The following is a 15,704-nucleotide window of genomic DNA, read 5'->3' as shown; positions in this document are numbered from 1 at the left end:
TCTAACACACATGCACGTAGCATATACTCAAGGGTTTGGATAGTCCGCTCAGTCTGCCCATCTGTTTGAGGATAATATGCCGTGCTAATGTTCAGTCTTGTTCCCATGGCTTTATGAAACTTCTTCCAAAATCTTGAAGTAAAGCGGGTATCTCTGTCAAACACAATCAACAACGGCACCCCATGCTTTGCCACAACTTCCTTAACGAACATATTTGCTAACGTTTCTGACGAGATAGCCTCTCGTATAGGTAGAAAGTGAGCACTCTTAGTCAAGCGGTACAATCACCCATATGGTATCATGATTCTTAGCTGTACACGGTAGCTTAGTTATGAAATCCATGGTGACGTGTTCCCATTTCCATTCGGGTATCTCCAAAGGCTGTATCTTTCCATATGGTTTCTGGTACTCTGCCTTGACTTGCAAGAAAGTTAAGCACTTACTGACATAACCTACTACTTCGTTCTTCATGCCCGACCACCAATAGTCTTTCTTTAGGTCTTGGTACATCTTGGTAGATCCTGGATGAATCGAAAATCGAGACTTATGGGCCTCGTCTAGGACTCGATCTCTAAGACTCCCATGACGTGGAATCCACATCCGGTCAAACCTGGTCTTTAAACCATGAGTATTATATATCAACTCGTTCTACAACCCAAAGATCCTTTCTTTCTTCATCAACCCTTCGTCCACTAGCACCTCTGACTGAACCTTGCTGATCTCTTCAAAGAAATCTGAGTTGATTATCAACTTATAAGACTTCATTGTCGCGATAACTTCTGCGTTCTTCCGGTTTAAGGCGTCAGCAACCACATTAGCCTTTCCCGGGTAATACTTGATATCATAGTCGTAGTCCTTTATCAGTTCTAACCACCTTCTCTGCCTCATGTTCAGCTCTTTCTGCTCGAAGAAGTATTTCAAACTCTTATGATCTGAATAAATAGTACACTTAGTACCATACAAGTAATGTCTCCAGATTTTGAGAGCATGCACCACAGCTGCTAACTCTAGGTCATGTGTCGGGTATGTGCTTTCATGAACTTTCAACTGTCTAGACGCATAGGCTATGACCTTCCCTCGTTGCATCAATACGCAACCTAACCCTTGATGCGAAGCATCAATACAGACTACCAAATCTATTTCACCATCGGGCAGAACAAGGATTGGAGCCTGTGTGAGTCTTCTCTTCAATTCTTCGAACACTTATTCTTGATACTTACCCCAACTGAATACCACAGTCTTCCGGGTCATACCGGTCAACGGTGCAGCTATCTTGGAGAAGCCCGGAATAAATCTCCTATAATAGCCGGCTAGCCCTAGGAAACTACGTATCTCAGTCGGGTTTCGCGGAGTCTTCCAATTCTTTACCACTTCAATCTTAGCTGGGTCCATAGTAATCCCCTCGGTATTGATTATGTGACCTACAAATTGTACCTCTCGCAGCCAAAAATGTACACTTCGAGAACTTAGCATACAACTTCTCCTTCAAAACTTCTAATACTTCCCTCAGATTCTCAGTATGGTCAGATTCGCTCTTTGAATAAATTAGTATATCGTCGATGAAAATGATAACCGACTTGTCTAGCATCGGCCGACATACCCTATTCATCATGTCCATAAATGCGGCGGGAGCATTTGTTAGACCAAACGACATCACGAGGAACTCGTAGTGTCCATATCGCGTCCGAAACGTTGTCTTAGGGATGTATGCTTCCTTCGCCTTCAACTGATGATCACCCGATCTGAGGTCTATCCGCGAGAACCAGCTTGCACCTTGTAATTGATCAAACAAATCATCAATCCGTGGCAACGGATATCTATTCTTCATGGTAAGCATATTCAACACCTGTAGTTGATACACATTCTCATACTCCCATCCTTCTTCTTAACGAATAACACCGGCGCTCCCCACGGAGAAACACTTGGCCTTAGAAAACCCTTATCGAGGAGTTCAACTCCCTGTAGTCGATACACATTCTCATACTTTCATCTCGTACGGCGCCAGACGATAAGGTGCTTTCGCGACAGGATGTGCTCCTGGTATTAACTCTATTTGAAATTCTACCTCACGTTTCGGTGGCAATCCCGGAAGGTCCTCAGGGAACACTTCGGGGTAGTCACATACTATGGGAACATCTTTCACTTCCTTCGTCTCGGTCGTAGCTTTGACAACATACGCCAGGTAGGCACTACACCCTCGCCTTAACAAACCTTCGGCTTTGATCATCGAAATGAAGTTAAGCCCTGAGCTTTCTTTATCACCATAAACCGTCATTGTATCACCATCCAAAGACTTCAGTCTTATCAATCTACTCTTGCACACTATCTGAGCGTCGAATTCAGAGCCAATCCATCCCCAGTACTACATTGAATCCTCCTAAGGTTACTACATACAGGGTAGCAAGGAATTCGTGTCCCTCCAACTCTATCTTACAATTCTTAACCATTCTCATAATTTTAACTGAGGTCTCACTAGCGGTCTCTACCATAAAAGTTTCAGGCACATGACAACAAACCATCTTAGCTGTTTTACAAAACGAGGTAACTACAAAACTCCTAGTCGCACTTGAATCAAACAATACGGAAGCGGAAATACCGTTTACTAGAAATATATCTGTCACGACATCTGTGATTTGTTTGGCTTGCTCTTGTGTCAACATGTAGGCTCTGGTCCTTGGTGTTGACTGCTCAACATCCTTCTTACCGCTTCCCCCGGCTTCACCTTCAGTGCACTCCCTTGCCATATGACCTGTCTTTCCACACTTGTAACAGACGGGTTTTGCGTTACATTCATTAGCGTAATACCCCACCTTTCCATATTTGTAACAGGCATTCGACCTTTGCATGCATTCTCCTCCATGGGCCTTTCCACACTTGTTGCACACATCACTCCTCCTACCCCACTTGCACTCCCCACTGTGCATTTTCCCACAAGTCTTGCATGGATTCTTCTCCCACACCTTCTGTTTCTTATCCCCAAGGTTCCATATTTGAGTACCAGGTCGCTTAGCATGAGCATCCCACTTCTTCTCTTTCTGCTCTTCCACCACCACATCATCCACAGCCAGGTCGTCGTAAACCACTTCTGCAAGTTCGACAGCAGAATCAAAAGTAGCAGGTTTACTAGCCCGAACTAGGGTGCGGACACTTTGTGGTAGTCCCCTCAAGTAGCACTTGATCCTCTTCGCTTCAGTGTTCACCATTTCGGGCACCAGTCTTGACATGCGATTGAACTCAGTGGTGTACTCGCGGTGCGTCATTTTTCCCGCCTTAAAATTCAGGAACTTCATCTCCGCCCTTTCAACTTCAGCATCAGCACAGAACTTCTTCATGACCATTTCCTTTAGGTCCTCCCACTTCAAGGCTTTAATCTCAGCAGCGATCTTCCTTTGCTCTACCGTTTCCCACTGCTTGGTTGGGGCACTCGCTAATCCGGATAACCTTGTCCATTGCGGTTATCCATTGGAGAGTAGCGATTGCATCCCCCGTACCAGAAAACTTCGATGGGTCACAACCTTTGAACAACCTGTAGTTGTACCCACCTCGTCCCCTCTTACCAGCATTGACCTTCACAGACCAATCTTCACTTGATTCCTCTATTTCAGTCTCTCCATCTTTCTTACTACCTTCCCCTGTCTGCTCAGCGGTCCTCACATGGCTCTCAGTTGACTTTTCTTGTTGAAGATTCTGCACTGCAGCAGCAACTGCCTGGGTAATGGCAGCTTGGATAGCAGGGTCGAACTGATGCCCTTCATTTCGCACTATCATGCTTCTCTCTTCCTCGGACTCGAGGATCAGTTCCTCGGAGGGTACTCGGGTAACACGTGGCCTACCGCGGCATTCCGTACGCCCTCCTTGTCTATAAGTCTTCCTAGCACCAGCCATTCGTATTCTATAGGAAAACACAAACATCGTCATTTCAGGAACTATTTAGTACAAGGATAGTAAGGCTAACAGATGATAACAGTGGCCAGCTGTGATTAGCTAATCACATTACTCTCTATGTCCCATACACTTCCCTTTGTGAGTCCACTTGTGCTAGTTTCTACTTATAACACTCAGTCGTTCATACGTTTCACACTATAACACATAAACAAACATTTCTATATCAAGCAATTAAGTTAGCTTTCTTACTCATCCTTTACTATACACAAGGAGATCACTTTCTAAGCTTTCTTGGGTGACACATGGCATTCTCGGACTGACATCTTCTTTCTTTTCTTCCTTAAGTCCCACTATCTGTTCGAGTCTAAGCATGAAGGATCGAACTTATGCTCTGATACCAACTTGTAAGACCCCGTTCCCGGAAGCCCTACTTAGGCGTTGGATTTACTCATAAACACAGTTCTAAATTTCAGAGTTGATTTAAAACTTTCGTGGAATAATTTAAAACTTCAAACATTACATCACAAAACATTCGTTTTTGTCACAAACATACAAATTGCCCTTTCATAAACATTAACATAAACAGTTATGACACTCCTTCGTAGATGCCAGCCTCTTCGGTTCATGCCATGTGTCCTCATCAAGCCAACTGCCTCAACCTATTTGTCTGCGTGCATACTAAAAGTCAGCTACGCTGAGTGAGTTCTAGTAAATCAATTAGCATACATTACATTCATATCCTTACTCATACGCGTCCGAAGATACATATTCATACATTACTTACTATTACTTCTTTCATACATACCTTACATGCATGCATACGTACTTACATGCTTTCTTTCATAAAACCCTATGGTATATCATAAACTATTCTATCTCTACCATCACAGATATTGGTAGGGTCTGGTCCCTATCATCACAGATATTATAAGGTTCTGGCCCCTAACATCACAGATATTATTAGGGTCTGGTCCCTAACATCACAGATATTGTAAGGGTCTGGTCCCTAACATCACATATATTATTAGGATCTGGTCCCTAACATCACAGATATTGTTAGGGTCTGGTCCCTTCCGTCTCGAATAACCATACAACCATACAAACCATACATGCCATGCATATTTTTAGTTATATATATATTCTTATATACAACTTCGTACATACCTTTAACTCTTTCTATACTAACAAGTATCATATATAAACATTCATATGGCATACACTTACCACTTAAGATAAGTGTATTAACTAATCACATTGGAGTATGCACACAGCCCCAAAAACATAACAGAGAAATGGGGCTAGAACTCACCTGTTGTCGGTTTCTCTCTAAATTAATGGTAATGCCCTTCCTTAGCTATGAACGGCTAACTTTTTGGTCTCGGGTTCGGATCTGGACCAACTCGTGGATCTAAACGTGTTTCTTGGTGTTTGATGATGTTAACACGAGATTCGTCTTTCCTTTGGCTTAGATTTGGATCCGGGTGTTAGAGAGAGTATGTGTGTGTTCTTGAGTGTGTGTTTGGAAGGAAAGAGAGAGAATGGGAGAATGAGGTTGGTGGACAAGGTTGGGGTTTAAATACCCCACCCTATGAGCCTTGGGCCCTTATACATTTTCTCAAGCCCATTCCTAAGTCCAAGACCCATAACTCAATCCCTTTATACTTAAGGAATTAAATAACGACACACACAATAAGTACTAAAATTCTCTTATTTATAATTCACAAATTATGGATGTTACACCCTCCCCCCCCCCCAAGCGTTCGTTAAGGGTTTCGTTAACTTATAAGTTCCGGGTAGTAGAACGAGGAAATTGATACTTGTAATTTGTTAAACAGTTAGCCGTGCCCAATTGAAGAGATGTATCACTATTAACTCCGAGAGAAACCGACTTCAGGTGAGTTCTAGCCCCTTTCTCTGTGACATTTTTCGGGGCTGTGTGCATACTCTTGTGATAGCTAATACACTTATCCTAAGTGATAAGTGTATGATTATGTATTGAATGTTATTGTTATAGAATGTTGTATGAATGTGCGTGTGTATATATATATGTGTGTGTGTGTGTGTGCAATTAAAAGATATGTAAAGCATGCACGTATGAAATGAATGCATGGACGATTGACGGGACATGTATGGTTGTATGGTTATGCGAGACAAAGGGACCAAACCCTAATAATATATGAGACAGGAGGAACCAGACTCTAATAATATCTGAGACAGAAGGGACCCGACCCTAATAATATCTGAGACAGAAGAGACCGGTCCCTGATAATATCTAAGATAGAGGGACCAGACCCTAATAATATCTGAGACAATAGAAGTAGAATAGTTTACGGTATACCATAAGGAATTATGAAAGAAAATATGTAAGTACGTATGTATGTATGTAAAGTATGTATGAATGAGTAATAGTATGAAATACGTATCTTCGGAAACGTATAAGTATGAACATGAAAGTACTGTATGTTAATTGATTAACTAGAACTCACTCAGCATAGCTGACTTTTAGTATGCATGCAGATGAATAGAATGATGCAGGTTGCTTAGAGGGAGACACATGACAGATGAATGAAGACTGACATCGAAGAGAAGAAGAATCGCATGCTATTATATATATATTTAAAAGGTAAGTTTCGATGATCTCACAAAAATTACTGTTCACGGTGAGAAACCATTTACTTTTTGACACGTATCAAAGCAACTCAGTTTTCACGTGATGGAGGTTATCGCCAGTGTTTTAAAAACCGGTACGTACCGGCCGGTTGAACCGGTTATACCGGATTTTCGTAAGATCACAGGTATTTAGAGTCCGGTATTTTCGGGCGGTTTGCTAGAACATCGTACCACCGGTTTTTTTTTTAAATACCGGTTTAAACCGACAAACCGGTTTTAAATCCAAAAGATTTTTGATATTTTTTGCGCCCCATATTTTTAAAATGACTTTTTACATAGCGGAAAAAGTTGAAATGAGTAAACACGATAAACGACGATTAGTTAATCAACCAATTTTGTATCATACAAATCAATGCTGGTTTATTTACATCTTTTGTAATCGACTAGTTTCGTAGACAAAGTATATAAACTTTCTATCTGACTCGACCATTGTTCATGTGTGATATTTGGTTCAAGTGTGATGTTTATTAATGTATTTTTGGGTTATTTTTTGAGTTGAAAGTGTATTTATATGGAATTACAAGGTAAATTGTTTAACCCGGTTGAACCTCCCGATACATTCCGATTCAACCGGTTATACCATTTTTTAATCAAATCCGGTACAAGTAAAATACGGATTTTAAAACATTGGTTATCGCCGGTCTTCATCTTCCTTTTTCTTTCATCTCTCTCTCACCAAAAATGAAACTGAACGGACACATCGATGGTGATGTATGAGGCAATCCCCATGGGATTTTAAGCTTGCAACAGATGGCCATCGTGAAACCAGTGTATGATCATTCATCAAACATCCGCTAATGAACAGTAAGTCTAAACCCTAATTTGTCTTTCAGTGTATAATCCCGTGTTTTTTTATTGGGGTTTTTTCTAGCCCTATTGCACCTGAAACAATGAGTTTTTTTCCCAGATCTAATACCACCGTAACCGCTGCTATGGTTGACGATTCCGGCATGGATGCTCTCCAGATTTGAGCATGGTAGGTAACTAACCTGTTATTAATATACAAACAATTGTTTGTTTATTACCTATTTTGCTACATAGATAGTAAATCTACAGCCTCCATTGCTTTTGTAAATTATGATAATTTATTTTCTAAAGTTGACAACGATTGAGACTTTGGGGTCAAGAAACAAATTTCATTGACAAAATTTTCGTATGGTTCAATCTATGAGCATTTTTGGAATGAAATTTAGTGGGTGATTGCACCTCATGATGGTCAAATATATTGTTATATAAGGCTGGAATCTTATATCAGGTACTTTGAATCAATCTTTAAATTTAGGAATTCATATTAGTATCCTAATTTTGTTATTTACTTTGCAGATGTCAACATGTCCCATTTATAACGGGCCAAAATTCTCATCTTTACCTGTTTGACCTGTTTTTACAACGTATAGCAGAAACTGGCCTGTTTGCTTCAATGGGTCAAATTGCCTATGACAAGGTACAAGTTTCTTATAGGCATATTATAAAATGATTAGAAGTTGTTCTTTGCTCAATTGATGTAATGAAAGCCGCTTTTATGTTTTGAGACAAATCATGTGAAGATACTTTATGTATATATTTTGGTACTATTGATGTTTAATCTTTATTAGTACTTTTTTAGTATTGTGGTGACGCGGACAAGTTATAAACCTGGGATGCTAACTTAAAACCACAATGATGTTCGAAGTTCCGCCGCAACGCGCGGGTTCGGTTACTAGTTTATGTTAAAAGTTAAAGACTTATGTTATTTTGCTTAAAACAAAGTACTTATGTTTTGTAAGAATGATTGGTTTTACATTCCGCGTATGGTTTTAATTAACTCTGGTTATTGAACTATGTGAATGAGTAAATCCAACACGACGAATGTAGGGTTCCCGGAACCGGGGCCTTACAACGCACACGAAAACGTATAGCCTACACACCAAAAACATATAACATACACTCGAAAATTTTATCCTACACAAATACAATTTATTCGTACATTAGATTTTTTTTTTCTATCCAAAACCAATTTCTTCCAACTCAATATATCAATATCCATCAACACATAGGTATATTGTGATGAATAATACAAAAAACTATCTTACATATGTTAGTATTATATGTCAATAAAAAATATATAACCTACACAAAAACATATAACATACACTTCTTATAAAAATAAGAAAACATATTACCTACACACGAAAAACATATAACCTACACACGTATAGGATATGTATATCCATAATTAGAGCGGGATTTATTATGGTTATATTACTTATATTAATTGAAAAAACAGAATGCATTTATTGTTGCATTTATATTTTTTTCATTTATTTTTAAACATTTAAAACCTAAAATAAAACTAGTGACTCATATTCATTTCTCGTAATAATATCATTTCTCTCGTAAACTTAAACCCCTACCCCCCCCCCCCCTCTCTCTCTCTCTCTCTCTCTCTATATGTATATGAAATGAAAACTCTCTTCATTTGAAGAAACCCAAGTAACCCTATATGTGGTTCTTATTTTGCCACACACACAATTTTCGTTATTCTATAAAAGTAGCTGGAAGGGGTATGTTTGTAAAGTTATATTAGCCAACTTTTACCCATTGAAAAGACTTATATATGACATCATAATTTTGCACTATTATTCATACAACATCACATCATTACTACACAAGAAAAAAACATTTTGAACGAGTCTAGTGTTGTTTATTTGTTTCTTCTTACTTTGTTTAATTTGATTTTATTTTAATAATAGTTCTTATCTTTAACTTTTATATTAGTGTTATTTTGAAATAAATCTAGTTGAAAAATTAATTTTTGGTTTTTTTTTAGAAAATATGAAAATTGACTTTTACCTTATCTAATTATTTCCTTTTTAAGAAAAAAATATACTTTATTTTTGTTCTTTTTTCCTAATATCTTGTTAATTAATTATTATATTTTTAGTTTTTTTAATGACTATTAGCTATTTTTTTCATTCAAAATATATGATTTTTGTTGTATTATAGTTATTAAAATATGTAAATTAAGAATTAGCATATTTAAATTTTATTAAAATATATAAATTAGCATAACTTTTTAAACTTTAAAATATGTAAGTTTATCAAAATATGTAAATTAACATACTTTTAAAATTTTATAATTTACGTTAAATATGTAAATTAACATAAATTTTAAATTTTAAAATATTTAAATTTTATTAAAATATTTAAATTAACATATTTTACACTAACACAAAAAATATTCTCGTTCAAAAAAAAACATGCATTACATTAAAAAAGTATGTAAACATATTTAGAAACATAAAAAGGTTTTTTTAAATTTATGTAAAGTTACTTGAAAATATTTATGTAATATATTATTATATGTAAAGTTAAACTATGTAAAATCATTTTTTAAAACTTACTTAAAATATGTGAAAGTACTTAAAAATATTTTTGTATGTATAGTAAAACTATGTAAAGTTAATTCCAAAAATGTTTAAAATTATTTAAAAAGGTATTACATATCTTAAAATATATGAAACATTTAATTTTAAAAATTTCTTTACATTACAATAATATATAACATTTTTTTCATTAAAGACAAATTTTAAAAATTAAAATATATAACCATTTAATTAAAACTAGGAAGAGAAAAGAGAAATTATACATATGCTAATTTGATTTGATGAAAGCATAAAGCAGTTTTAAAGAGAGATTAGAGAGAGAAATCATTTTTCTTATACCAATTTTACCCCTTATGGTACTTATACTTTTAAAATAATATTTTTGCAAATCGTTTATGAACCTTTTAATGTAAACATAGATGGAAATTGATCAACAGTCATAAAAGAGTTTTCATGGTCTTTTTAAGTCAATAGAGTTTTTAATCTAACCATACCCTATATATATAGAGAGAGAGAGAGAAAGGTTAGTATAAAAAGAAAAACTTTTGTAAGAAGTGTAGGAAAATATCTGAACCGTTAGATTGATTACAATACACAAATGTATGATCGTCCATATATTTTTTTATTATTTTTAGAAGTAATTTATGTAGTTATTGATATCTTTTATAAAGCATCCACCACCAATCTGTATCTTTATTTTCCATTAAACCTTATATCACCCCTCCACCCTTAAACACAGAGAAAGAAGACACCCACATCGTATTCCGACATTCCCGTCATTCGGTCAGGAAAACGTTTTCCAGAATAGCGATAATGAAGGTGGACCCATCACTCCGTAGTGGTGGTGGTTTGCTTTATACGAACGAGATAAGACAAAATGATAGAATTTATCTAAACGTGATTTGCTTACGGGGAAGAGGGAGATGACGGTGTTTATTGCTGGAGGAGATGGTCGTTCCTCACCGGAGACGACACGTATATTCACGAGCATCTATCCTCGGTGTTTGTCGGCGTTGACGTCAAAGACTACGATCTTGTCGGCGATGGTTTGGGTGAGGATGGTCTGGGTGATGGCCATGCCAAGGTTATCGATTGAGATTTTGGTGTTCTGGTTAATGGCGTAGGGGGTTTGAAAAATGGATACACATTTTTGGCTGCCAAAGCACTATTGCGTAGGGGATTTCTATTTTTCCAAAGCACTATTGCCGATACTAAGTAGCAGCCAAAAATTTGTATCCATTTTTCAAACCCCCATCCGAACTCAAACGCGGATTTCTATTTTGTGGTCAAAATCCAAGAATCCGGATTGAATTCTCGTGTCATAAGAAAAAAAAGAAGAATCTGGGAAGAAGAAAATTTTTTTTTGAACGCGTTGATTCATTTTTATTTTGACTACTTTCTTTTCTCATATTTTCTCATATTCTATTCATTTTTATTTTCTTTTTTATTCGACCTTCCCGGAGTTCATTCTCCGGGCAACTCCGTTTAACCGGTGGATTCCTTCCAACTTACTTCTTTTATAATCTCATTGGAAATCATATAAAGACAATTCCTATTTGATATAGCTATTTGTGCAAGTATTTTACGATTAAGAAGCAACTGTCTCTTGTACAGATCATTTATTAATCTACTATAACTATAGCATACCCCCCTTTCGCGAATTGCTGCATTTATTCGAGTGATCCACAAACGACGAAAATGGATTTTTTTCCTATCCCTATCCCGATGAGCCGAAACCAAAGCTCTTATTTTTTGTTGAGTAATAGTTCGAGTAAGTCTTGAATGAGCCCCCCGAAAGCTTGATGCAAATAAACGAATTTTTGTTCTACGTCTCCGAGCGATATATCCCCGTCTAATTCTGGTCATTGAATAAATGAAACTTTAACGAATAACTAATAGATTTCCTAGATTTCCTTTCTTTCAGTTATTCTTTTGCCCCTTTCCTAGTATATTAATAACAAAACTGATTTTCCAATGTATAAACTAAGAATTCCAATGGCTTTGGCTACTATAACCTTCCCAACCACAATTTTTGATTTTTTCTAGACATTTCACCTCGAAATTAGAAATTTGACTATACTAGGTATTAAAAAATCAAAGTAATGATAAAGAAATAGTGGATTCCATCGTTTCTATGGTTACTTCTTCAACGGTGAGGTCTTCTCTATACACCGGAGCCTTTACTTCATTTAATCAATGTTATTGCTAACTTGTATAGTTCACATTCTTCGGCTCTACCCATGAATTATCCAGTAATAGGTCTTTCACAACAAGCTCTACCTATACAGTAACGGTATTTAATTATGAAGGTTGGCTGGGTAACTGACCCTGTTAGTCCGTTCTTGCAAGAGGGGTCTATGTTAACTAAGATTTCCTCCGCTTAATGGATAACCATTTGCTACCAATGGAGAATTGCTTCTCATTTTGAATTGAGGTGAGTGGATTTACACCAACAGAAACCATAAATTTCATACAAAATAAAAGGGATATCATCCATTTTTAGATAGGAAATCTAGTTTGTTTTTCCGTTATATCCTATTTGATCATTGATATTCGAACATTGTTCTCTTTCCTTTGTTCTAGTTCATGATCTGAACGAGTCGCACATACACCCTAGTACATGTTCCTCGGCGCTGAGGGCATCCCCGAAGCGCGGGGGATTTTGTGACATTTCTAATTGGCTGTCTTGTATTTCTAATAAGTTGTTTAATCGTTGGCATGTTGAATCATATACATAATGGGCTGGTTTAGATCGATCCTAACCGGATGATTATCAATTACTTTTATTCAATAGAATAATAAAAAAGATTCCATAGAATAATAATATTCAACTCGGCAGGGTTCATTTCAGAATTGACGCGAAATCCAGGTTATTGTCATTCAACCACCACAAGATCAACAATTCCATAAGCTTGGGCCTCTGTTGCTGACATAAAAACATCTCTTTCCATGTCTTCGGATACAACCCATAAGGGTTTGCCCGTTCTTTGTACATAAACCCTTGTCAGGGTTTCACGTAGTTTCAGCAGTTCTCCCACTTCCAGGATGAATTCTCCCGTTGCTACTTCAAAAAAAGAACCAGCAGGTTGGTGGATCATTACCCTGATGATATAAGATAATAAAAGGTTTCTCTCTTTTTCATGATGAGGGGAAGATAAAAGAAAGATAAAAGAATAACAAGAAAAAAAGATAGAATCGAACAACCGTACGGGCATTATGCATTGCATACGGCTCTACAATAAAATTGACCCTTACCTTCCATCAAAGAAATAAAAAATAGGATCGATCAGACCCCGATCGGTAAATGATCAACTTACCACCCTTCATTTCGGAGGAATTCAAAAATACTATGATGGCTCCGTTGCTATATATATTTATTATATTTTTTTGTCTATGATTTGTCTGTCATTCAGCAATCCCAGAGTTGCTATTTATTTGATCAAATAATAAATAAACTAAGGAAAAAAGAATTTTTTTTCGCTCCATAACATAAATAGAAATATTGTTAAGAGACCTCTGGTGTGAAAAAAGTTTGTGACGCTGAACTGGACTTCCAAAATAAGAAAATAGGAAATACGTTTTTATCATATTACTCTCTCGATACATAAGCTAATGTTGTGAAAACAAAAATTTTTTTTTATATCGAATTCAAAGTGCCATGCTATTATTACTTAATATTCATATTCATATTTCATATGGCGAAGGCATAGTCTTCTTTTTTCTCTCAAATAAATAAAAGCCTCATTGGCGCCAAGCGTGAGGGAATGCTAGACGTTTGGTAATTTCTCCTCCGACCAGGATAAAAGATCCCATTGAAGCGGCGGATCCCATGCATATTGTATGTACATCTGGTTGCACAAACTGCATAGTATCATAAAGAGCCACTCCCGGTATTACCCATCCGCCAGGAGAGTTTATAAATAAATACAGCTATTGGGTATCATCCTCGATACTGAGATATATCATAAGACCAATAAGTTGATTTGAGATCTCGCTATCAACCTCTTGACCTAAAAAAAGTAATCTTTCTCGATAAAGTCGGTTGATTAGGGTCAAATTGTATCCCTTAAGAACCGTACAGGCGCCTTTTAACGCATACGGTTCAAAAAAAATCTATGTGTATATTCCAATACTTTTTCTTTTTTCATAGCAAGTTCCTTCTAACTTATAATAAAAGGATTTTTTTTCACTAAATATGAGTTTGTCTTCCTTTCCTTATAACGAATGTAAAAAAAAAAAAAGAATTCATTAAACTTATCCAATTAACTTCTCATTGATGGATTGTTTCATCGAGATCCAATCCAAATCACGATGTCATTTTCTTGTTCTTAAATGGGCCTCTTTAATCTTTTTAGGTTTATGCTCTACTCCGGGTAAAGATCCGCCCGATTTTGATTTGCACATATAGTACAAATGTTCCCATTACCACTTCTTTTTGTTATCCCCCCCATTTTTTTCAATTCATGCATTCCGTAAAAAAGGTTGACGGATTCATGCATATTACTCAATTGATTAACATAATAGTTTGAAAAAAAATTTTCTTTAAAAAAAGGAATACTTTATGATATAAAATAAAATAGAAATAGATATATTACCACTTGGTTTTTTTTAACGGAGCCTGGATACTTCAATGTAGTAGTCCAACTAAGACAACCATAAATTCTTCTAATTGATAATAGTAATCCGAATCCCCCCCAAAACGGATCTAATTGCACTTCACGCTCCAAAATTTTGATGATGAAATGAATCTTTCGTGGGCGAAACAGAGGATATCTCGATTGGGGAGAAAACGGGGAAATCCCATATGACCAAATATATCTGACAAGTCGCACTATATGTCAAGCCAAGATGCATCTTCCTCTCCAGGACTTCGAAAATGTACTTTTGGGACACCAATAGGCATTAAATGAAATAAAAAAGAACTAAGTACTATATTTTACTTTGATGTGGAAATGTAACAAAGCCTTTCTTTTTCTTTATAATATTGTACTTTATCCTAATCAGATTTTATTCAATTCATAAGATTTTATTTATCATTTATGAAAATTTGATAAAGAAAGCAAGAAAAAAAGGGAAAATTATTACGAATAGTGTCCTCTAATGATGAACAAGTATGGGCACATTCGCTCATAGAAAAAGGCATTCACTTCCCCATTGCGTATTGGTACTTATCGAGTATAGAATAAATCTACTTCTCTTTGTTCCTACGAACAAAATTGTTCCATTATTACCAACAGAATAGAACAAATATGAACCCTTGCGTTGAAATAATTTACTAAAACTAAATAGGGGGGTCCATAACATAGTCATAGTATAGTCTTTTACAATGCAATAAAGTTACATAGTGTCTTTTTTCTTTCATAAAGGGGTATTTCCATGGGTTTGCCTTGGTATCGTGTTCATACCGTTGTATTGAATGATCCCGGACGGTTGCTTTCTGTTCATATAATGCATACAGCTTTGGTTGCTGGTTGGGCCGGTTCGATGGCCCTGTATGAAATAGCAGTTTTTGATCCTTCTGACCCTGTTCTTGATCCAATGTGGAGACAGGGTATGTTCGTTATACCCTTCATGACTCGTTTAGGAATAACCAATTCCTGGGGCGGTTGGAGTATCACGGGGGGGACTATAACTAATCCGGGTATTTGGAGTTACGAAGGTGTGGCTGGAGCGCATATTTTGTTTTCTGGGTTGTGCTTTTTGGCAGCTATCTGGCATTGGGTATATTGGGATCTCGAAATATTTTGTGATGAACGTACAGGAAAACCCTCTTTGGATTTGCCC

At 36.6% G+C, this 15,704-nt stretch overlaps 1 pseudogene across 1 annotated transcript; it reads right to left on the bottom strand.

Annotated features, from left to right (window-relative positions):
* Positions 1-12,525: 12,525 nt before the first annotated feature.
* LOC143622098 (ATP-dependent Clp protease proteolytic subunit-like) lies at positions 12,526-14,854 on the bottom strand (annotated as a pseudogene). The gene is made up of 3 exons (XR_013151634.1): positions 14,753-14,854; positions 13,672-13,965; positions 12,526-13,022 (listed from the first exon to the last, which is right to left on the bottom strand). The product of XR_013151634.1 is annotated as an ATP-dependent Clp protease proteolytic subunit-like (transcript).
* Positions 14,855-15,704: the final 850 nt, after the last annotated feature.

The sequence above is a fragment of the Bidens hawaiensis genome, unplaced genomic scaffold (assembly GCF_021521415.1).
Source record: "Bidens hawaiensis isolate Kalapana, Puna unplaced genomic scaffold, B.hawaiensis_p1.1 tig00003022_1, whole genome shotgun sequence".
Classification (NCBI taxonomy): Eukaryota; Viridiplantae; Streptophyta; class Magnoliopsida; order Asterales; family Asteraceae; genus Bidens; species Bidens hawaiensis.
This window is presented reverse-complemented; position numbering and strand designations above follow the sequence as displayed.